The sequence below is a fragment of the Bubalus kerabau genome, chromosome 3, assembly GCF_029407905.1.
Source record: "Bubalus kerabau isolate K-KA32 ecotype Philippines breed swamp buffalo chromosome 3, PCC_UOA_SB_1v2, whole genome shotgun sequence".
Classification (NCBI taxonomy): Eukaryota; Metazoa; Chordata; class Mammalia; order Artiodactyla; family Bovidae; genus Bubalus; species Bubalus kerabau.
Window position 1 is genome coordinate 146,960,688 of NC_073626.1, and position 26,142 is coordinate 146,986,829.

A 26,142-nucleotide genomic window follows, 5' to 3' on the forward strand; every position below is an offset into this window, starting at 1 on the left:
CACCCATGTCAAAAGGTAAGTCTGGGTAGGCCTTTATCTGTGTGCCAGTGACTATAGTCCAGACCTGCAGGTGGTTGATTCCAGACCCACCACAGATACCAAAGTACACTATTTCTTAAGTCCTATAGTTGGACCTTCATATCCAGTTTCATTTCTAAGGATTCAACTAATTGTCGATTTTGTAGTTCACTGTAATTTACATGGGGTGGGGGTTGTAAGTGGGCCAGCACAATTCAAACTCTTGTTCTTCAAAGGTCAACTGTACTTTGAGAAGGGCAATGCGATTCTGTTTGTGCCAAAGTTGCTCAAGGAGAGAGGTATGCTGATGCCTTCTGGGAAAACTTTTCTATCTCCTGGGAGAGGTTTCCTCTGAATTCTGTTCTATTCTGAGGCTTGGAACTCCTGCATCCTCCAGCTTCCAGCATGAGGGGAAACTATCGTGGAAGGAGACCCAGCACCCACGGACTTCAAGGACATGGCCTCTGCGCCAGTGGATTTAGTGAACATTAAAGTCCATTCTAATTGGGACATCCAATTACATGAACCATTTATTACTTTATATTTAAGCCTGTTTCATTTGTATGTTTCTGTGACTCACCGATTGAAGTTTCCCAATTGTCACCCACAATGATAGGAGTTGGGCTCCATCTTCCCACTGTTCTCATTCCCACTTGGTTGGGGTATATTTGTTCTTTCCTCTTTTATTTCTATATGTGGGGTTGGCCAAAAGGTTCGTTTGAGTTTTTCTGCTAAGTGTTACAGAAAACCCCGGATAAACTTTTTGGTCAACCCAATATCTTATGTTAGAAAAGCTGTCCTAATTTAGTTTATAGGTCTCCTAAATTGTTTGCTTCCTTCTTTTCAGAAGTTTTTGAATTGTTGGTGAAAGAGTTAAGCCCCTAAGGTTAAAATGCATATTTCAGTTAGTTAGTTTGCATGACTTTGATTCAGTAGGCAAGATTAATTGGGAATTTTTCCATTTGGTGAGAATTACATCTCATTTTAAATGAATTACATGACAAATAGGTGGGGAAACAATGGAAACAGTGATAGACTTTATTTTCTTGGGTTACAAAATCATTGCAGATGGTGACTGCAGCTATGAAATTAAAAGATGCTTGCTTCTTGGAAGAAAGCTATGACCAACCTAGACAGCATATTAAAAAGCAGAGACATTACTTTGCTGACAAAGGTCCATATAGACAAAACTATGGTTTTTCCAGTAGTCATGTATGGATGTGAGAGTTGGACTGTGAAGAAGGCTGAGTGCCGAAGAATTGATGCTTTTGAACTGTGGTGTTGGACAAGACTCCTGAGAGTCCCTTGGACTGCAGGAAGATCAAACCAGTCAATCCTAAAGGAAAACAGTCCTAAATTTTCATTGGGAGGACTGATGCTGAAGCTTCAATACTTTGGCCCCCTCATGAGAAGAACTGACTCATTGAAAACGACCCTGATGCTGGGAAAGACTGAAGGCAGAGAGGAAGGGGAGGACAGAGGATAAGATGGTTGGATGGCATCACCGACATGAAGGACATGTGTTTGAGCAAGCTCTGGGAATTGGTGATGGACAGGGAAGCCTGGCATGGTGCAGTCCATGGGGTTGCAGAGTCAAACACAACTGAGCGACTGAACTGAGCTGTTTGCATTTTTCGTAGAATGAAATAATTCATGATAGTAAACTATTAGATTTGTGTTTCTTATAAATTCCCACTTTACTAATTCTTTCAGAAGGTAAATACAGCTAATATCTTAGGGATAGGGAAATCAAAGAGTCTGGTTTGAGCTTTCTTTGATACTTAAAACTTAGGTAGTTAAGTAGATTGTGTGTATTATCAAGGAACACAAGGTCTATCTTTCCCAGAATATTTTCTTGAACTGGTCTCCCTAATTTTTATTTTAACAGCATGGAATAAACATTTGGTGCTAATCTTGAAATATTAGGATTTCTCTTTAACAAATGCAATATTTACATCAAGAAACTGAAGCAAATATTTAAAGCATACAGATTAAAGGGCTTCCCTGGTGGCTCAGCTGGCAAAGAATCTGCCTGCAATGTGGGAGACCTGGGTTCAGTCCCTGGGTTGGGAAGATGCCCTAGACAAGGGAATGGCTACCCACTCCAGTTTTCTTGCTTGGAGAATTCTGTGGACAGAAGAACCTGGTGGACTACAGTCTGTGTGATCACGAAGATTTGGACACAACTGGGTGACTGATACTTTCAGTTTTTGATACAGATTAAAAAAACTCAGGTTAAGAAATTTGCCAGAACTTGGAGTGAAGTATAGCAGTCTAAATAATTCTCCAGTGGCATGAGACTATAATGTGGCTAATACTTGAACTCTCTGTATGCATTGAAGATGTTTGGTGTTTGTCATGGTTTTCTCAGATCATCTGGAGAGAGATGACCTTGTCCTGATGGAAGGTTCTCCTCCTCCTAACCCTTACCCAAGTTATAGAGAGGTACCTTGGTGTATCAAGGGCAACCCAGAGACTACCAAGGTGCCTGGACCCCTAAATAGGACAGAATGGGAATTTTTCTTTTTAATCACTAAGGCAGTGAGAGTGTTGTGAAATAGTCAATGCATTTTATATCCATGTTATATAAGAACAACGGTCTTTCTATTGACATTTAAATCATGGTCATTCTTTTCTTAAGTAGCTACATGCCAGTTAAAATCAAAGTTCTTTGAGCTAGCTGCAGAACTTGCCTCTTTCCCTAGACTACATGGAATATTTAGGTGTATTTAGGAAGATTGAAGGGAAATGGGGGAAAGGGTCCACATAGATGTGTAAGAAAGTTGAATATGTGCTGGACCAGGTGGAGGAATGAATGTGCCTGGTTAGAAAAATAATTTGCAGATTCAGTGTGCTGATGACTTGGAACAAAAAGAAGTGTTATGATAAGCATCAAAATAAAACAAGCAAAAAATAATATGAATAATAAAGTCATAGAAAAATGATAAAATAATGTTGACATTTTCTTAGGGAGGCCTAGTGTCAAAGGCATAAACACTCAAACTATTTAGATGTCTCTTCCCCAAGTGGAAACTACTATTTAAGGAAGTTAAGTATTTAACTGCAATGATTGAACATAATGGACGAAATGTTTTGTACTTGACAGAGACTTCAATCTGAGATGTATCTTGTGCTCATATATAATGCATTAAAATATGGAATGGTTGGTTGGCCAAGTTTTTATGTTAAACTTTAGTATCTTTTGTGTATATACATACAAAAAAAAAATTTATCAAGTTGGCATGTTTCAAGAAAACTTAGACTGAGAACTTGTATATTTCTTGCTACATTGTTATTTGAAATGAATATTCAAATAAAAGTAGGATATTAAACATCCTGAGGTACTGTTCTTTAAAGCTTTGCAGTTTATTGAAATTTAGAAACTGAAAATGAACATCAGATTTATTGAAATGAATACTTTTGGAAGTCTGTTTCCTGGTAATTTAGTTCAACATATTGCTTAGATTTTTCTAAAACAAAGTATTTTCCCTTGTAAATGGAAAATGTTTCTTTTATTCAAAAATAAAGTCCCACGGTCTAAATATCATCAAAAATAAACCTAATTTGGGATTTAGAGATTTTTAAAATTTTAGTTGGAACTTTATTTGAAAATTTAATGTTTATACAGTGAAAATAATTATGGTTAGACTATACTGAGCACCATTTTAAGAGTATTATACTTTATATGAAAGAAACAACATAGATTTAAACAATTTGATAGTTTCTCCATATAAGGAGAGGAATGCAGCCGTGGATTGAATTTTTGACACACAATCTTTTATTATGACATCTAGTTGATTAATACTCCAGCCAAATCATTGTTTTAAAATATCTCCTTTCACTGTCCATTAGATCTGGATCTGCAAGCATGCATAAAACCTGGCATCCACTTCGTACTTCTCACCATTTACTTTGGGACAATGCCAGTGTCTTGGTTATAGTGTTTAAAGTATAGTCTAATTGCTTTAAGAATTTGTCTAAGGCCAGACAGTTTTTATATGTGACTTTCATGCATGTGAGTGACACAGAGATAGTGTCAAGACAAACAGCATTTTAAAAATAATAGGTGGTGGGATATAGGAGTTTTGAAGACGCACATCTGTAGGTTTTTTCCTTTGTTCTAAAGTTACTTAAAGCTGCTGCTAAGTCGCTTCAGTCGTTTCGGACTCTGTGCGACCCCATAGACGGCAGCCCACCAGGCTCCACTGAAAGTGTTAATACTTGTTAAGTTAAAAACATTTAGAACAGTAAAATACAAAGAACATCAAACCTTCTGAAATCACATCAAGTAGAAGGAATCATAATTTTAAAATGGGCATATAAATTTTTGCATACATAATCAAATATAAATATTAAGTAATTTTCATACAAAATTGGTGCGGTAACATGCTTTTCTTTGACTTCTTAACACATCATTTTTCTAAGTGTTTATTCTTTGAAGAGTGATTTGTAAAATCAACATAGCTTTCTCTGCTTGTTTGGGGATTTTTAACATCCTTTTTGCTTTCTGTTTCAGATTTTGCTATAATTCTGGTTAATAATTACTGTAGTTACTGCAGGTAAATTTTAAAAACAAGATATATTTTAATTATAGAAATTGGAGGCTATTGTAGAAAAATGACTTTGGCCACTCCCCATCCCGCCCCGCCGTCACAGAGTCATTCTGTGGCTGAGTCAGGTATCAAACTCGGATCTCTAAAGCCAAAGTTCTTAACCATAGTGATTTAGACACTGAGCTTGTTTTTCCATGCTCATGGTATTTTTCTAGTGCTCTACTGCATTGTCTTTGCACTAGCTCATGGAGAAGGTGTTGTGCCATGAATCCTTACCCATTATGTATTGATAGTTTTTGTAAAACTCTGTTAAAGAGATGGGATGTGTGGGGAAAGGGGGTGGGCTGGGGAGTTGAAGGAAGTGACAACTAATTTTTTTCTGTTACTTTATGCTCTTGCAAAAAAAAAAAAATAGGTTGTGAATTTCTTTACTTTTATGAAATGTTTTAATTTCTGTAGAGTTTCCATGCATTATTCAAGATTGCAAAATGATTTGAATTTCAGGAGCAGACAGATTTTCTGATGAGGATTTCAAGCTGTGTAATTATGAAACCCATATAGGTTAAAAGTTCAGAACTCGTTAGCTTAATCTTTAAAAAATAACCAGTTTATAAGCATAGATTTCGTTTCAGAGGCCACACTGTCAATATCACTCATTGTTTTCGTTTTGGACTTGGCCATATGTACCACTATATACTGGTTGATCATGATTTCATACCACATAGCTTGTCTTGTATTGCTGCATAATTTATAAAGAAAATTCATATTTTATGGTGGTAAATTTGATGCCATAAAGAAAGACACATTTCTAGTAATTTCTTTAACAATTTCTTGGCATCTCAAAAATTCGAGGAAGTTAATAAGTGTCAAATATCCACAAGGCCCATTGGAACCTGTTACTATGATGTCAGAGCATGCATTCAGGAAATGTAAAATTCCTTCAGATAAAGCATAAATGTTTCAGAGTAAAATGTAAGGAAATTAATGTTCAAGTTAGTTAACTCATAAAGGAGAATTTTTATTGTGGTTAAACATCCATAACAAAATTTACATTTTAACTGTTTCTGAAGTCTGTAGTTCCTGGCACTAAATATATTCACATGGTTGTTCCATCATCACTACTATCCATCTCCAGAACTTTTCATAATAAAAGTTTTTAATTTTAAATATTGGGTTGGCCAAAGGGTTTGTTTGAGTTTTTTCCAACCCGAATGCACCTTTAGCCAACCCAGTAATATAATTCAGGTATCACTGAGAATATGTTTGGGCTTGTAGGGCTTGGAGGGATGCTTAGTACCTTTAAAGCTTTTGACTTTTCAATTTGTGTAAAAATTAACTTTGAGGTTGTAGTTTTTGTTATTTTAGGTAATAACATGACATTTACTGATACAAATGAAATCCTGGCCCATTTTTGAAATCTTGTCAGGGTCATGCTTATTTTCTTTCTTTGGGAGGCAAGGATATTGAGAGGAAAATTACATTCACATGAAAACAATCTTATGAAGAACCATTCAAAATGATTAAAGATACTATGATCATCAGAGAGTTAAAGATAGAAAGTAAAATATGGTATTTGTGAGATTTTTGACTGGCTTGAAGCTTTTAATGCATATTATCTTTCTTTGCTAATCAAGGTGATTGAGATGCACTTACCTGTTAAATAGAAGTTGCTCTCGGCTTTTAGTTATGAGATTTTACATTTATCTTCTCCTCATTTGAATGCTACATAAACCCTCCCCTTGAATCTGAGGGGGTCACTATTTTTTTCTTAGATTACTACTGTTACATTTTGAGAATATATTTTTTCCTAATGCTTAGAGAATGATAACAAAAAAAATTTTTTATTGGTTCATTTCATGCTTGATAAGATTCCAACTGTCAAAACATTATAAAATTTTGAACCTAGAGGCACATTTCCTCACCAGAGTACTAATTACTGCAGAGAACTGGAGCGAGTCATTATGTAGTAGTATTTATTAGAGCTGCCCAATTTTAATGTTTTTTGGACCAGAGACACTTAAATAAAAGGTTAAGCTGTTTCGGCACAAAAGTGGGAGGAAAAACTGCACAGTGCGTGCAACACGGTCAAATACAATGCAGGAAGTGTGGAATTAATTGAAAATTACTCATCTACTTGCATTGAGAGATTCAACATCTTTCTTCCAGGATGCCCTGAGCATGGCAGATGCTATTTTTGGTTTATTTTCCTTATGTTTAGTATTGGGCACCTGTCACAGTTAGGCACTGGTGCTATGAAGAAGATACGAAAGACAAGTGTCCCCCTTCATGGTGCCTATAGTCTTGAGGGGGAAAAGAGACGAGGAGGAGAGCAACAGAATCATGTAGCAAGTCATGCATGGTTAGTGTTAGAAAGACCAACGTAACAGACAAAGGTTTGGGGCTAAGGGAAAGGGCATTTTAACAAAGTTGGTTAAAGGAGGCTCTTTGGAGGATATGACATTTGAGAATAGCAGTGAATGAAAGTCATTTGAAATTTTAGTCATATATAATTTTAATAGTAAGCAGATGGATACCTCTTCTAAGTATGAATAAAGTAACTATACATAACATAAATGCAAACAGCTATAGAATAAAATAAGCTATTAAATAGGCAGGTATAATATTCTATTTAGTAGATATTTGTTAACATATCCAAGGCACTGATTAGAAAGCAGATTGGAGAAGAGGAAACAAAAGTAGTGTGTCTCTTTATTTGGAAAAGTTATAATTCTGTGTAAATCATGGTAGTTTGCTAAGAGTGGGAGAAATGAGCAGACACAGTGATGAAGTACGTGGGGAGCAGCAAGTTCTCTGGCGGAACAGCAGCAAAGTCTGTTACATGGTAATTGTGTACCCTTTGCCACTTCCTTTCCTCCTCTCTCTCCTCCCAGTGATGATCTTATCTTCATTCTGAGTACTCAGTGACCAGTAAGTATTCAGTAAAAGCTCTTTGGGGGGAATGGATCAGTGAATGAAGACAGACCTTGAGCTTTTTCAAAAGGCACTTTTGAGGCAAAGGAAAGAGAGGGTGGCTTGCATCTATTCAAAAGGGTGGAATTTATTTATGAGTAGGGAAAAACCCATCAATGTCTGGGAAGGAAACAAAGGACAGTGGAGAGGAAGCAGACCAGATGCAAATGAAGAAAAAAGTGAGAGAATAAGACTCTAGAAACATGGATGGAGTGGCCTAGAAGAGTGACATTTTCCTTCAGAGATGGGAGAAAATAGAAGTGGGGTTGAATAGGTAAAGAAAGATTTGGAGGTGTGTAGGAAGAAGGCAATGGCAACCCACTCCAGTACTCTTGCCTGGCAAATCCCATGGACGGAGGAGCCTGGTGGGCTGCAGTCCATGGGGTGGCTAGGAGTCAGACAAGACAGAGCTACTTCACTTTCACTTTTCACTTTCATGCATTGGAGAAGGAAACGGCAACCCACTCCAGTGTTCTTGCCTGGAGAATCCCAGGGACAGGGGAGCCTGGTGGGCTGCTGTCTCTGGGGTCGAACAGAGTTGGACACGACTGAAGTGACTTAGCAGCAGCAGGAAGAAGCTAGGGTGATGATCCTTAGTCACAGTTTGAGTGAAGGAAAAAGGGGACACCTGAAATCTTTAAAGAGGGATTGTGGAAGCTCTTAAAGACAGATGAATTTCAGAAATTGAAAATATTCAGATGTTAGGAAGTTAATGGCTGCATGTGGCATCTAACTATCGCCTGTGCCCCCACATCCCAACTCCTGCCATTGGCCTGGTGCAGTACACTATATTGATACACATAGTGATATGTTTTCATCTTGCAAAACATATTATACTTAACAGAATAAAGATGATATTTTCTCTTCTCTACTTTTCGTTGTGTGTACATGTGTAATACTTTTGGACTGTGTTTTCCAAACAGGATCATAATCTATTTTTCAATATTGATGCAGTTTAACATGTACAGTTTTCATTATCAGGGGAGATTTGTGCTAGTTGATTTCAGAATCTCAAGTGAAAACAATCTAAATGCTGCAATTGAACTCTTAATATTATAATTTTTTAGAATGTTAATAAACAGTTTTATGGGTGTGATCTTTCGGGTTTTTCATTTCACTTTGGAAGTATTCCATATTGAAGATTGTAAAGCTCCATGCTGAGGGGCTCATTATAAAGACCCTGGAGTTTAAAGTCCACAGGGCAGTGAAGGGACTGTCTGAGACCCAATAAGGAACCTCATCTCATGGTCAGCATTTTCCTGGTCAAAATGCTAAACTCACAACACATCTAGGATATAATTCAAGGCTCACAGTCCTTGAACTGGGAGGAGAAACTTTCCTTTTACAACTGAAGAAATCTGTTTAACTATGTAAAAAGAGGACATATTTTTAGTGTATATACTTATTTGTGATATATTTGACTTGTAATTAGGGAAGAATTAAATATTGCCCAGATAGAACTAATAATATAAGCTGCTAATTTTCATTTAACATCATAAGTCATATATTTAAACATTTTGGTCATTAGATTTCATAAATTATGTTCCAGTGTAGACACAGATCAAGATAATTCAGGCTTGGAGAGCCAATGATGAAATCACTGTAATACTGAAATAATTATCCCCTTCACTTATATAAAATACTCCTAAAATTTTCAATATTTCTGAGAACCTTATTATCAGATAATTTTTTTTCTTTCTAGAGATTAGCTTCCAAAATCTAATGCAAAACTGTTCTCCTATAGAATTATATCAGAGCAAGTTTATATGTTAAAATGTCTCCTAGAGGGCATGGCATATTCTTTTATGTTTTCAATGTTGTTTGAGGTCAAAAACTACAAAGTCTTTCATTGGGATATTTCTTTCAAGAAGCTGTAATCAAATATTATCTATGTTGATAGTCATTTCTGTGAAACTTTTAAAATATTTTTATTGCTTTAATTTATCCATCTGGACTATTGAATGATAGGATTTCTTCCCAACATTGTTTGGAGCTAAAAACAAATTTTTTAAAAATATGATTCTGGTAGGTGGGTTTTTCTAATATTTTTACACCTCAAATACAGGAGATAGCTGGAATTCAGTTGAAATAGACGTAATGGTTAGGGGCAAGATGCTTAGAAAATGTGCAAATAAGTTTGTTGCATTTCTCTTGTTATATTTTATTTCTAAATTTTCTTCCTCAATAGGAAAAACAATTCAATTTCTAGAATTGTGAAGATATTCTGAGGTGTTTGAATGATGGCCCCATGAGTTTGGTACTAGAATTGGAGAACTTTTAGGTTTGGATTTAAATCATGTGAATAACTAATGAAATATTTTTCACAAGGTGCAGAGCATATTACAGTGCTTTGCATGGAGAAAAAAGTGAACAAGAGGGAACACATAAATGAAATTCTGCCATATTATTGGGGATTTCCCGTGAGTTTGAGGCCAACTTTTGTCATTCTAGAATTGAAGTTTCTTGTTTGGAAAGGACCAGTCTTTAGACCTTGAGTCTTAGTTTGTGTATATGTTATTATTCTACTTTATTGTCCTTTCTCCTCAATGATGTTCAGATTGCAGCATCATAGTACATGCTGCTTAGTTCTCTTTGAAGTTCAGCTGCTGTTGAACCCAGTGGACCATCCACTTATTACCTGGTAAAGCCAGTGACCTCTCTGTGGGTATCTTGGGTCAAGGGTGCTCAATTATCTGGTACATATCTAAGGTTAGGTCCCAATTTTCCAAATGAAAAACAATGGCCAAATTAAAAAAGTCCAGGTTGGAATATTATGGAGTTATAGGCTAAACTTAATGCTTAGTGTCATTGTATCTTTGTATGCTGAGAATTTAGATTTGCGTTAAGAGTAAGTACTTGCTTACTAAGGAATTTTAAATGTTTAAGTGATTGGGGAATAATGGTTAAGTATATTTTTAAAGTTTCATCTTTGTGTTTTGAACAGGCTAAATAAATCATAATTAAATATTTTTAACACCTTGGGAAAATAAGCCTTTTCCAAAAATAGTAAAAAAGAAAACTTTATTTAGTTTTATTGACTTGAAGAGTGATTTTTTTTTTTAAGGCATGTGTTCTTATATTAAAGTACCACTTCAGAAAAATTCTGTTAGAAAAGTAACCAGGTCTCCAGTCTTAAAGTTGATCTTAAATGGTTGGTTAAAGTATATCTGGGGAGAACTGTCTTCTGGAAAGACATGTGATTGAATTTCTTGCAGATACAAGAAATACTATTTCCATATACTCTGAAAAGAGGGAAAAAATTATGGAAAAGGTCTGTATTATATACTATATCTTCTAGAAAATGCATTGGTTGATATCTATTAAAGCAAATTCAAAATCTTTGCCTAGAAACTATTAGACTAGTCTATGTTTTGAGATATATTTGACAAATTTTTTAAAAACTATACTTCAGATCATTTGGAGAAATGTGAATTAGGCTCATATAGTAGAGTTTTAGATGGATGATCAAAGTCTGAGTACTTATTTAGGCTGTATCTACCCATGACTGAGTGACTCTGATTGAGTCTTTCAGTTTCCCTGGACATCATCAGCCTTTCTCTTTCCTAATCTTCAAGAAGTTGGATCAGCATCACTGACTTTTTTTTATTTTTTGCTTTTCTATTGAATGAAAGATTCTTTACATTCTATATTGCTTTATATTGAATAATTTTCAAAAGTTTTAGTGCTTTACAATTTTCCAAAGTTTCACACATATCATCTCATATAATTACATAGATATCCTTTTTTCCTCCTACTTTCTTGCCCCTTTGTTCTTCTCTCTCTCCACTGATAGCCACTAGTTTGTTCTCTGTATCTGTGAGTCTGCTTCATTTTTGTTTTATTCAGTTGTTCATTTTATTTTTTAGATTCCCCATATAAGTTCTCTGTCTGACTTATTTCACTTAGCTTAATGCCCTCCAAAGTCCATCTATGTTTTGGCAAATGGCAAAAATTCATTTTTGTCTATAGCTAAATAGTATTCCATTGTGTATATATATACACCCCAGTTTCTGTGTATATATATACACTCCATCTGAGCCACAAAGGCTTTCCTTGTGGCTCAGCTTGTAAAGAATCTGCCTGCAATGTGGGAGACCTGGGTTCTATCCCTGGGTTGGGAAGATCTCCTGGGGAAGGGAAAGGCTACCCACTCCAGTATTCTGGCCTGGAGAATTCCAGGGACTGTATAGTCCATTGGGTTGTAAAGAGTCGGACTCGACTGAGTGACTTTCACTTTCAGCTTATTTATCCATTAATGTGTTAATGGACACTTAGGTTGCTTCTATCCTTGACAATTATAAATAATGCTACTGTGAACATTGAGGTGCATGCATCTTTTCAAATTAGTGTTTGGGGAACTTTTTTTTTGAAATATATCCCAGAGTGGAATTGCTGTGTCAGGGTAGTTTTATTTTTAGTTTTTTGAGAAACTTCCTTACTGCTTTCTACACTGGCTACACCAATTTACATTCCCACCAACAGTGTACAAGGGTTCTCTTTTCCCACGTTCTCATCAACAATGTTTGTTATTTGTGTTCTTCTCAGTGATAGACATTCTAACAAGGTGTGATACAATATCTCATTGAAGTTTTAATTTGCATTTCCTGGGTGATTAGCAATGTTGAGCATCTTTTCTTGAGCTTGTTGACTATCTGCATTTCCTCTTTGGAAAAACATCTATTCAGTTCGTCTGCCCGGTTCTTTTTAAATTTTTTTTTTTTTCTTGGATGTTGAGTTGTATGAGCTGTTTATGTTGAATCTTAAACCTTTATCAGTCTATTATTTGCAAATACCTTCTCCCATTCAAAAGATTGCCATCATTTTTGTTGATGGTTTTCTTTGCTCTACAAAAGCTTTTCAGTTTAATTAGATCTCATTTGTTTTTGCTTTTGTTTCCTTCACTTTAGGAGATAGATCCAAAAAATGTTGCTGTGATTTATATGAAAGACTGTTTTGCCTGTTTTCCTTTAGGAATTTTATAGTTTCTGGTCTTACAGTTAGCTCTTTAATCCATTTTTAGTTTATTTTTGTATATGGGTTAGAGAATGTTCTAATTTTATTATCTCCAGTTTTCCTAGCACCCCTTTGTTATAGATTATTGGTCTAAGCAGTCATCCCTTTAGAAGAGGCTGGGTTGCTTACTCAGACAAATTCTTGTTCCATTCTGACTTGGGGCCCTGGACTCTGTATGGAGTCCTATATTGTTTTATTGGTGCCTAATTTCTGTTTTTTTTCCTCCATCTTTTTTCATTGACTTGAGTGAAAACTCTTGAGCTGAAATGTAACAGCAATGTTTTAAGTCCTAAACTGCTGGTCTGAAATTTAAAAGCCTGACAGTGATTTTGATGGTGAAGAGGATGATACTAGATTACAGGAGTTTCTCTTTGACCTGTTACAAGTCCCTTTAATCAATGCCTTCAGAGAATCAAGCAGGTCATGTCTCTATATTTTTTAATTTAGCATTGATATTGTGGTCATTATGACTAAGTAATAAAAAAGTTTAGCCAGTTTATTTTCTTCACTACAGCTAGTTCTCAAGATTTCCTTAAGGACTGAAAATTATATATAAGTTTATATGTAAGCACATTCATATATATACACACACACATACATATGATAACTGAGTTTGGCTCAGTGTTATTAAAAAAAATAATTGTTCAATCACTTAGCACCTATGGTTTTCCTCTTAGGTTTTCTAAATGATGACAAAGGACTTTATAAAGAAAAATGAAAGCTTTAAAAGACTAGATTGACTTTCTTTACCTTTTAAATAATGTATTGTATATATTTAAATTCAGTATTAAGTGGTATTTGAGAGAATAGTTAGGTTTTTCTAATAAAGGTAGTATAATAATATGTAACAGTTATTAAAGTTATTTTCAGTTAATTGATATAGCTATGCTATAGCTATTATAATCTTTCTGTTACTGTTATTATAAATGTATGTGATTCTATGATTATCTCAAAAAGTTAACTTGTATCTAAGCATTATTCTAAGGGCATTATGTGTATTACTTTATTTAGTTCTCTTAATTCATTGAGGCAAATACTATTATCTTCATTATACAGTTGGGAAAACGTAGATGCAGAGAGGTTAAGTTACATCCAAGTTTTCATAGTTAAAAAATTTCAGAAATAGGATTTAAATCAGAGAATTTATACAAGATTTAGAGTGCTGGGATGAGGAGAGCCATATATATTTGGATGAATAGGAATGGCTTTATATATAGTTATCATTTATGACTTTCTGAAGGAATAGCCTTTTTGATGGGGGCCTCATGGGTTTGGATTGTTTGTGACAAGGAAAATAAAATTACTTTTTCAGTATTTTTCCTTTTTAAATATGTTTCCTTCTCACATTCATGCATGTAGGTTTGGCTTATACATTTTCATTGCTACAGAGTATGACTATATTGGGGTTTACTCATTCGTATTTCTCTTTTCCTTTTGAAAACATTTGGACTGTATATTATTTTTTATTTCATTTTTTTATTGAATGTACATATTTTGTCTTTTGTAGCACATAGGCAAGAATATATCTAAAGTTTAAGCACAGGAGGGGATTTATTGGAATAAATATTCATTGACATATTTTTGTCATTTATAATACCAAATCATTTACAAAATAGGGTATATAGTTCCCATTGCCTATATTTCCCCCTTATTTTTATTATGGTAAAATGTACATAACAAAATTCATTTCTTAACCATTTTAAATGCACTGTTCAGCATTTAAGTACATTCACACTAATTATCTCCACCACACTACTTTTCCCCTAGCTGAAACTCTGTACCCATAAATATTAACTCGCTATTCACTCATCCCCTATCATCCGATGATCACCACTCTACTTTTTGTCTTTATGAATTTGACTCTTCTTAGTTACCTTACATATGTGCAATCATAATGTTTGTTTTTTTGAGGCCTATCATTTACTTAGCATAATGTCTTTAAGGTTTATCCATGTTATAACTTGTGTCATATTTTATACCACATTTGTTTATCCATTCATCCATTGATGATGTGTGAGGGTCATCTAAAATTTTTTTCTGTCCACCTTTGGAATCAATTATTTCTCCAAGAAGTTCTTGTTCCTTTTGTTGGAGAATAGTATTTGGAAAGGTCCAGGTATTAGTTGTATGGATGTGTTGTTTCCAGGTCCTCTCTGTGTTCAGAGCTAGGAAATACATGTATATCAATACCTGTATATACACAGGTATGCATGCACATTCATCTGCTCATTAAAATCGCTTAGGTCATCCTGATACCTCTGATTCTAGTCAAATATTGCAGGCCTAACTCTAGCCTTTCTTCACGATTTATTTATAATATCTGTCTCTAAGAATGAGAAATCTGGCTGTCATTATCCATAATATACATATTGGCACAATGTAGTTTCAGATTTGTGATCAATATCCCTAGATAGCATATTCAAAAGCAGAGACATCACTTTGCCAACAAAGGTTCGTCTAGTCAAGGCTATGGTTTTTCCTGTGGTCATGTATGGATGTGAGAGTTGGACTGTGAAGAAGGCTGAGTGCCGAAGAATTGATGCTTTTGAACTGTGGTGTTGGAGAAGACTCTTGGGAGTCCCTTGGACTGCAAGGAGATCCAACCAGTCCATTCTGAAGGAGATCAGCCCTGGGATTTCTTTGGAAGGAATGATGCTAAAGCTGAAACCCCAGTACTTTGGCCACCTCATGCGAAGAGTTGACTCATTGGAAAAGACCCTGATGCTGGGAGGGATTGGGGGCAGGAGGAGAAGGGGACGACAGAGGATGAGATGGCTGGATGGCATCGCTGACTCAATGGACGTGAGTCTGAGTGAACTCCGGGAGTTGGTGATGGACAGGGAGGCCTGGCGTGCTGCGATTCATGGGATCGCAAAGAGTTAGACACGACTGAGCAACTGATCTGATCTGATCTAATCTGATCCCTGTAAAATATCCAGGTGGCTCAGTGGTAAAGAATCTGTCTGCCAAGCAAAGGATGTGGGTTTGACCACTGGGTCAGGAAGATCCCCTGGAAAGGGAAATGGCAACCCACTCCAGTCTTCTTGCCTGGGAAATCCTATGGACAGAGAAGCATCATGGGCTATAGTGCATAGTATCCTAGAAGGTTGGACATGACTTAGTGACAGGTTTGACCCCTGGGTCAGGAAGATCCCCTGGAAAGGGAAATGGCAACCCACTCCAGTCTTCTTGCCTGGGAGATCACATGGGCAAGGGAGCATCATGGGCTATATAGTCCATGGGATCCTAGAGAGTCAGACATGACTTAGTGACTAAACACTAACCACATCCATGTAATAAAGCAGATTTATTGCTTAGAATGGGCTTCCCTGATAGCTCCATTGGTAAAGAATCTGCCTGCAGTGCAGGAGACCCCAGTTTGATTCCTGGGTCAGGAAGATCCACTGGAGAAGGAATAGTCTACCCACTCCAGTATTCTTGGGCTTCCCTTGTGGCTCAGATGGTAAAGAATTAGCCTGCAGTGTGGGAGACCTGGGTTCTGTCCCTGGGTTGGGAAGATCCCCTAGAGAAGGGAAAGAGTACCCACTCCAGTATTCTGGCCTGGAGAATCCCATGGATTGTATAGTCTTTGGGGGTCACAAAGAGTCGGACATGACTGAGCAACTTTCACTTTCTTTCATTGCCTAGAATATAGTATTTATGTACTTAAATATCCTTTTCAAGCATAACTGTAATATCCTTTTAGACCAGGACAAAACAAATTCTCTAAAGATAATCAATATCCAATGTATTCATATTTCTGTGTTTATTTTATAATTTTTTTCTAAGAATCTTTTAGTTTGTATCAGAATCTAAAGAAGATCCCTGCTCCCTTTCTGAGATATATGAGCCAATAAATTTACTTTCTCTGCATTAGTTTGGGCCTCTGTCACTTGTCACAAATCCATCCTAACAAAAGCAGGATTATTGATCACTCAGTTCTGCCATTTCCCAGAGACACTGAGAGGAAACTCTTGTGAGTTAAGGAAATTATTTCACAAGAAACCAGGTATAGTGAGAATATAAGTACTTCAGATTATATGAGAACACCCCATTGTATTTCTATCTAGTTACCTCTATGATATCAGATCATATGAAAGGAAAGCTCTGTTAGCTTCCTTCTTCACTATAATTTACCAAAAAAAAAAAAAAAAAAGGAGAAACAGAAAACCTCATCAGGAACCCACGGCAAGTCATCAGTATCTAATACCTAACTCATTTAATCACTTTGCTTGTGGATTCACCATTCACTTTCCAATTTGACAATAGTGATGTACTGTAATTTTCATTTTAAGCTATACAACAGAAATGATATTACATTTAATGGCTGAATGGCTTCCATGTTACAATTAGAGGTATCCTAAGCAGTGAGAGGTGGCAAATTATCCTTTAAAAAATGAAATTATAGCACACTCTCAAAGAACCAGCTTCTAAAGGCTTACAAACAAGGCATCCTTGAAGTGAATGTAGAATATGATTTGCTAATCTCTACTAAACTGTTTGAATTGAGGTTATAGATGCTTTTGAAAGGAATTTTTTTTCCATTGTTTTTAAGAAGTTCAGTGTTCAGAGATCAAAAGTGAAGAACTGTTGGAGATAATAAAATAATTAAAATAGATTAGTAGTTATCACCTAATCATTAAAAAAAATTAATGTGGGGCCCCCATCTCTAATGAAGACTTTGTATTTAGTCCTAGTGAAGTTTAATTCCAGTCCTGCTGCTGCTGCCAAGTCGCTTCAGTTGTGTCTGACTCTGTGTGACCCCAGAGACGGCAGCCCACCAGGCTCCCCTGTCCCTGGGATTCTCCAAGCAAGAACACGGAGTGGGTTGCCATTTCCTTTTCCAATGCATAAAAGTGAAAAGTGAAAGTGAAGTCGCTCAGTTGTGTCCGACTCTTAGTGACCACATGGACTGCAGCCTACCAGGCTCCTCTGTCCATGGGACTTTCCAGGCAAGAGTACTGGAGTGGGGTGCCATTGCCTTCTCCTAATTCCAGTCCTAGTGAAGTTTAATTCCCTATGACACTGACATATTCCAAGAACGAATTTTGAAATGCGCTTTTGAAAATCATTCATATTTCTGGTGGGTGGATTCTTTTTCCTGTAGATTTTGCTAGACAAGAATTTTAGTTGTCATTGAAAAATCTGCTTTTTAAGCTATTTTAGTTTATTCAACTTTTTAAAAAACACATGCTGTTTTTTCTTTCCATTTCTGTGCTGTTGGCTATGAAACTGCATATTTGCTATGAAACTGAGTATTTCTGTCATTTGATGAATTAAAATGTAGAATGTAACCCAGACTACTTTGTTTTGTAACCAAGCTTCTGTGCAAAGCGTATGCGGAGACCTTATAGTCATGTGCCCCAGTTTGAAATTTGCAAGACATTTTGGAGAAGATGGTCCTCAGTGAAAGAGTCTTTGGAATACTCAGTTCTTTGAAGACTTCCCTTTTGTCCATTTAAATTAGCTTTCCAAGACCTAAAGGGATCAAGTCCAGAGTCATGGGGCTTTTGTAATATAGCCTCAACTAAGTCTTTGCAGTTTATTTTCACATATACCCTAATGCCACTCCCCTCCCCACAACTCTGAACAGACTTAGCTTTCACATTTTCTTGGACTTGAGAGCCATGATCCTCATTGTTGAACTTGTATATATATTCCTCTCTCCCTCTTCTCCCAGACACATGCCTGTATGTCCTCTGTGAATTTTCCTCTGGTCGGAGTCTCATCCTCTATTTCCATATTGCATTGTCTCAAATTCAACCTATCAAATAGTTTTTTTTTTTTTAATTCATTCATTTATTTGGCTGCCTTGAGTCTTAGTTGCAGCATGCAGAATCTTCATTGCATCACGAGGTACCTTTTGTTGTGGCTTGCAGACTCTCTACTTGTAGCTTGTGGACTTAGTTGCTCTGCAGCATGTGGGATCTTTGCTCCTCAATCAGGGATCAGACCTGCATTCCTACATTCCACAGCGGATTCTTAATCCTTGGAAAACCTGTGAAGACTCTGTCATATAGTTTTGTAACCGCCTGCTCCACTAAAGCAGTGTTCCTCAGTGTGGACCATTAGAGTTGCCTGGCAAGTGCATTCAGAGGCTTGACCTTGACATACCAAAGCCTCTGTTTCAGGCAGTGAAGCCGTGTTGTTGTTGTTCAGTCTCGCAGTCATGTCTGATTCTTTGTGACCGCGTGGGTTGCAGCACACCACACTTCCTTGTCCTTCACCATCTTCCAGAGCTTGCTCAAACTCATGTCCATTGAATCGGTGATGCCATCCAGCCATCTTGTCTCTGTCGTCCCTTTCTCCTCCTGCCTTCAATCTTTCCCAGCATCAAGGTCTTTTCTAATGAGTCAGCTCTTTGCAGCAGGTGGCCAAAGTATTGGAGCTTCTGCTTCAGCATCAATCCTTCCAATGAATATTCAGGATTGATTTCCTTTCGGATTGACTGCTTTGATCTCCTTGCTGTCCAAGGGACTCTCAAGAGTCTTCTCCAACACCACAGTGCAAAAGCGTCAGTTCGTTCGTGCTCAGACTTCATGATCCAAATCTCACATCCATACATGACTACTGGAAAAACCATAGCTTTGACTAGACAGACCTTTGTTGGCAAAGTAATGTCTCTGCTTTTCAATATGCTATCTAGGTTTGACATAGCTTTTCTTCCAAGGAGCAAGTATCTTTTAATTTCATATCTGCAGTCACCATCTGCAGTGATTTTGGAGCCCAAGAAAATAGTCTATCGCTGTTTCTATTGTTTTCCCATCTATTTGCCATGAAGTGATGGGACTAGATGTCATGATCTTTGTTTTTTGAATGTTGAGTTTTTGAATGTTGAGCAGCTTTTTCACTTGCCTCTTCCACTTTCATCAAGAAGCTGTTTAGTTCTTCTTCACTTTCTGCCATAGGGTGGTGTCACCTGCATATCTGAGGTTATTCATGTTTCTCCTGGCAATCCTGATTCCAGCTTGTGGTTCATCCAGCCTGGCATTTTGCATGATGTACACTGCATATAAGTTAAATAAGCAGTGCAACAGTATACGGCCTTAGATACTCCTTTCCCAATTTTGAACCAGTCTTTGTTCTTGACCTGCATGGATCTACCTTTTTAATGAACACTCTAGAAAACTCTTGTGTATTCTAACACTGGAACATTACTGCATCGAAGTGCCTACATTAAGATGGGGACCGTTTCTTAATTGTATTTGTATCTCAGTCCCTTGTACTCATTAGATGATCAATAATTTCTTGACAAATATGAAAAAGATAGAAGCCTTATACTGTTCCTAAGGGGTAATTATTATCTTCAGTCTGGTTGCTGTTGGCCCCCTTATATTTATTATTGAGCTAAGAATGTAGTCCCTTGCCACCAAGAGCATGGTCTATGAACCAGCAACATCTCAATACCCAGAGATGCAGTATCTTGGGCCCCACTCTTGACTTATGGAATTAAAATCTGCATTGTCACGAAATCTCATAGTGATTTGTAAGCACATTACTATTTGTGAAGTGTACTCTTAGTGAATTGCAATGCCTTCTTGGAATGTAGTGGGCAGGATTTTAATACATTAGATAAGGTGTGGCTATTTAAGGAGACTATGGAACTTTAATTAGTAAAATATGGGTATTGAAAGATTGGGGGCTTTGTGTAGGTAGTGGGAATGGATTATGATAGAAATCATGATACACTATGGAAGAAGAATGTATGGATAAAGTTATCTGATGTCTTTATATTGATATAGGGTGAACTGGGGCAATAGGGATAAATTTCATTCTTCTACCTTTGCCTCCAGGATTCTTTTTAAAATTTTATTTATATATTTGACTGTGCTGGGTCTTAGTTGTCCAGATGGGATCTCTCTCTCTTTTTTTTTTTTTTTTTTTTGACTGTGCTGGGTCTTCACTCCTTCATGCGGATTTTCTCTCCTCTTGAGGTGCAGTGCTTCTCATCGTGGTGGCTTCTCCTGTTGTGGAGCACGGGCTCTAGAGTGCATGGGCTCAGTAGTTGTGGTGCATGGGCTTAGTCGCCCCACAGCATGTGGAACCTTGCTGGAGCAGGGATTGAACCTGTGTCCCCTGCATTGGCGGGCTGAGTCTTTACCACTGAGCCACCAGGGAAGTCCATGCCTCCAGGATTTTTAACAGTGGAGTTGTACCTTATTACCTTAGTTGTTGCAGAATGAGCCAGTTAGGATTGCAGGCTTAATAAGATGACCTAAGATTTAAAGTATCTTTTTGGGAAACATAAACATTATTTAATCCTGTAGGAGACAGATTCAAGGGAAACCTGAGACTTGGATACCCAGATTTGGAATAATTTGGTTTATTATTAAAATATTTATAACTTTTAAAAGTCCAGTCAATATGCCTACATTAGTAAGTAAACATTGTTAATGACTTCTATAGGATTTTCCTCTTAATTGAATCTTCTTGCAAACACTAAGTAAGGAAATGTGAAGTCTTTGCCAGTTCCTCTCCTTTTTGAAGCACTCCTCTCATTTCCCCCCTTATCTCTGCCCTGGAGTTGCAAGCAGGTCAAAGTCTCCTTCCTCTGGACAGTAAATTCAGTGGTGGCATGGATTAAAGGGGGAATGACTGAGGGGCTAGAGGAGCAGCAATCCATTAAACACCTCAAATAAAAGTGAAAGGTTTAAATAAGTGTACTAGTGTAAAGTGAGCAGAGAGAATTGTAATAATCCTCATGCTCACTGCCAGAGAGCCAAACTGGGAAGCAGCTTGGCGGCAGCGGAAGTACTGGGAGAGACGGCTGGGATGGTGATGTGGCAGAAGCGACACGTGTGCCTCAGGTAGCCGCAGCAGCTCGGCTGGGCAGATGTCCTTCAGCACCTGCAGCCCGGGAGGCCCTGCTTCAGTTGGTAGGTTGCTTCTCATTTGTATGTTCCCTAACAGTCGTTGACTGACATTTGTGATGACAGTTCTGCTGAATGGCCTCAGACCAAATTTGCATATATTGCACGTCTTTTGATACTGTGTGATCTACGTACAGCCCTTTTGGTTTCAGGGGGCAGAGTCTCACTCAAACTGACCAAAGGTGTGTTCCTGAGAGCAGCAAAGGAGCCTCACAAGAAATGATGAGTGGGACCATTTCAGGACTCGAAGCAATTATTTTCTCAAGATTTACACGGCTTTATTCCTCTGTATGTTGCTCTGGGGCAGATGTAGTTTTTTGTTCTCTTGTTGTCTTTTTCTTTCCTTTTCCCCTTGATTAGTTTTCCCTGCTTACTGACCTTGCACTTGGCCTCCACCCCCAACATTGTCATGACTTATTAGGCTCAATATCCACTGTCAACTGGCAATGGTCTCCTGTGTCTTGGGTCAAATCCAAGAGGGAGTGAGATTACCAAATTTTCTTGAGTTTATCTGAGTGCTTGGGTGCCTTTGAGAGACGTGCATGGCTAGTCAATCAGCTGTGCGGAGTTTGGGGTAGGTCAGATGACATGTAAACCTGCTGCCCTTGAGATTGCAGGAGCATCAGGCAATAGAATGTGTATCACTGCATTTTGACCATGATTACTGATGACATGTACAGTTAACCAACAATTGTGCTGCTCTCTTTTCAAGACACATTTGATGAAATTTACAGTCATTGAATAAAACATACCTTGGGAGAATTTATAGACCAGTGGAGAGAAAATAGCTGAATAACTGAAACAGTTTGCTTTTGAACAGTTTTGAAAATAGAGTATATTTATAGTTGTGTCTTATACTGTTGTAGTTCATACTTATTATCTGACCTAGTTTTGTAAATACATGACTCTAATGAAACTTTCCAAAAAGCATATCTTGTGGATTACTCAGTTGAAGTATTTTGTTACAATAGTTTAGTGCAGTAATTATTTCATGGCAAAAAAGTCTAATGTGAAATATTTATAGACTGAAGTATATTTTCAAAGCCTAGTGAATCAGAAAGTTGAGGAATTAGGGCCAAGTGCCTTCAAATGCTTGCCTCTTTAGTTTTGAAATTAAAGCTGAGATTTTAATAGACAGAAAATATGAGTGATGAAAATCTTTGATCATTTTAATAGTAGATATCTTTAAAGTGTAAATTAACTGCTAATCTAATTCACTGTAATGCTATGCGAAATAAGGTGTTTCTACTTAAAACTTGTAATTTTAATGAAAATATGCACATTTTTAACCACATGTAACCTTTGGTTTATTTTGTTTTGCCTTTTCACATAGTTTTTACTTGATATCAAACTTTTTTCATTAAACATTTCTTATTTTAAATTACATTAAAATAATACTTCTGGTTTCTTAGATGGTATTACTAGATCGTTGTTGTTTTGACTATAAATTTTTAGTCTTATTATTACTTACTATTGTTACTTAGTTGTCTTTTTTATGACTATAAATTTTTAGTCTTATTATTAGTTTATTACTTAGATAGTTGTCTTTTTTATGACTATAATTTCAGAATGATCTGTACCGTCTTTTTTAGTGTACTTCTAAATTAGGTACATATTTTTCCTCTTCATAGAAAGTAAGTTAAATTGCAGGAAACAACTACCTGAAGCTTTGTTTTGAATATAAGAACAACAGGTAGCCAAAACTATTTAAATGCTATTTTAAGATTGTGAATAAAATCCAAGGAAAATATGTTCATTCATATCCTACTTCTCTGTTTTTTGTTTCTGTTGAAATAAAAATTTAAGTATTTGCCTGTTAGAGTTCTTTTCTAAAAGTGTCTTTGTCAGTATCTGCTGGAGGCATGTAACTGCTGCCTTTACAGGATTTTTATGAAGGGCAAATGAAAATACAGTTTAACTCTGTTATTTCAGTTCAGTTCAGTTCAGTCGCACAGTCGTGTCTGACTCTTTGCAACCCCATGAATTGCAGCACACCAGGCCTCCCTGTCCATCACCAACACCCGGAGTTCACTCAGACTCACGTCCATCGAGTCAGTGATGCCATCCAGCCATCTCATCCTCTGACGTCCCCTTCTCCTCCTGCCCCCAATCCCTCCCAGCATCAGAGTCTTTTCCAATAAGTCAACTCTTCGCATGAGGTGTCCAAAGTATTGGAGTTTCAGTTTTAGCGTCAGTCCTTCCAAAGAACACCCAGGACTGATCTCCTTTAGGATGGACTGGTTGGATCTCCTTGCAGTCCAAGGGACTCTCAAGAGTCTTCTCCAACACCACAATTCAAAAGCATCAATTCTTTGGTGCTCAGCTTTCTTCACAGTCCAACTCTCACATCCATACATGACCACTGGAAAAACCATAGCCTTGACTAGACGTACCTTTGTTGGCAGAGTAATGTCTCCGCTTTTGAATATGCTGTCTAGGTTGGTCATAACTTTCCTTCCAAGGAGTAAGCGTCTTTTAATTTCATGGCTGCAATCACCATCTGCAGTGATTTTGGAGCCCCCAAAAATAAAGTCTGACACTGTTTCCACTGTTTCCCCATCTATTTCCCATGAAGTGATGGGATCAGATGCCATGATCTTAGTTTTCTGAATGTTAGCTTTAAGCCAACTTTTTCACTCTCCTCTTTCACTTTCATCAAGAGGCTTTTTAGTTCCTTTTTACTTTCTGCCATAAGGGTGGTGTCATCTGCATATCTGAGGTTATTGATATTTCTCCCAGCAATCTTGATTCCAGCTTGTGCTTCTTCCAGCCCAGTGTTGATATACTCTGCATATAAGTTAAATAAGCAGGGTGACAGTATACAGCCTTGACGTACTCCTTTTCCTATTTGGAACCAGTCTGTTGTTCCATGTCCAGTTCTAACCATTGCTTCCTGACCTGCATACAAATTTCTCAAGAGTCAGGTCAGGTGGTCTGGTATTCCCATCTCTCTCAGAATTTTCCAGAGTTTGTGGTAATCCACACAGTCAAAGGCTTTGGCATAGTCAATAAAGCAGAAATAGATGTTTTTCTGGAACTCTCTTCCTTTTTCTGTGATCCAGTGGATGTTGGCATTTTGAGATGATGCTGTAAAGTGCTGCACTCAATATGGCAGCAAATTTGGAAAACTCAGCAGTGGCCACAGGACTGGAAAAGGTCAGTTTTCATTCCAATCCCAAAGAAAGTCAATGCCAAAGAATGCTCAAACTCTGTTATTTAGCCATAGGGCAATGGCACCCCACTCCAGTACTCTTGCCTGGAAAATCCCATGGATGGAGGAGCCTGGTAGGCTGCAGTCCATGGGGTTGCTAAGAGTCGGACAAGACTGGGCGACTTCACTTTCACTTTTCACTTTTATGCATTGGAGAAGGAAATGGCAACCCATTCCAGTGTTCTTGCCTGGAGCATCCCAGGGACGGGGGAGCCTGGTAGGCTGCCATCTCTGGGGTCGCGCAGAGTCGGACACAACTGAAGCGACTTAGCAGCAGCAGCAGCAATTGGTGTTTGGATTAATTATGCAAAGGGATAATAGACTTCTTAAATTTTTAGATTACTATAAGCCAACAAAAATATCCAGATAGCATCTCTTATTTGTAGTTGTATGATAACAGATAGAGGCTACATTGAGTTCCTTGCCACATTAGATTTCCTGTTGCTCTGCCAGTAGGAAATTAGTATAACTTTCATAGTTGCAGCCATAACTTGTTTTGTTTTGTCTGTCGTTTAGCCTAATCTGAATGGTAGGCAGGCATTGAGCCTTTTAAACTTTAAATGTGCTAAAATAACTCAAACTAAAATATTGAAATGAAGGCAAATACTGCATATTGCTTCATTTCAAGCAACCATTGAAATAATCCATCAACTGGAAAAAGGATACCATTAAACAACTCATAGTATCATATGGGAAAGGAATTAGATAGTTCATAATTGCAAAAAGAAAAGAGAATGGATTGATGTCTTATATATTTCTTGCATCAGAAGACAAAAGCAAAAGGGAAAAGTTAAACTTAGAACATTTTGTCAAGAGATCTTGATCAGACAGTACAGGGTTGGTTCTGGAAAGCAGATAATAGGCATAAGAATTTGAGCTTAGTATCCTTATGATTCAGAACTGACCAGGTGGGAGATCACTGCTGCCTGTGGTATTTGTTAGGTTATGAGTAGGTGGCACTAGTAGTAAAGAGCCTGCCTGTCAATGCAGATTGACTTATGACACGAGTTCAGTCCTTGGTTCAGGAAGATCCCCTGGAGAAAGGCACCACAACCCACTCCAGTATTCTCGCCTGGAGAATCCCATGGACGGAAGAGCTTGGCACACTGCAGTCCATAGGGTCACAAAGAGTAGGACAAGACTGAAGTGACTTATGGACATGAGTTTGGGTAAACTCCAGGAGTTGATGATTGACAGGGAGGCCTGGCGTGCTGTGATTCATGGGGTTGCAAAGAGTCAGATACGACTGAGTGACTGAACTGCACTGAAGTGACTTAGCATACATGCATGCGGGAGCTCTATTTTAGCAGAGATCATGCGACTGTGGCTTGTGAAAGTGTTAATTGCTCAATTGTGTTAGACTCTTCAGGATCCCATTGATTGTAGCCTGCCAGGCTCCTCTGTCCATAGAATTCCCCAGGCAAGAAGACTGGAGTGGGTTGATATACCCTTCTGCAGGGGAGCTTCCCAACCCAGGGATCGAACCCAGGTCCCTTGCATTACAGGC

At 37.5% G+C, this 26,142-nt stretch overlaps 1 protein-coding gene across 13 annotated transcripts in view; it reads left to right on the top strand.

Moving 5' to 3' along the window:
• The window catches only part of PARD3B (par-3 family cell polarity regulator beta), a 1,164,360-nt gene that overhangs the window by 173,819 nt on the left and 964,399 nt on the right, over positions 1-26,142 (top strand). The window lies entirely within an intron of this gene.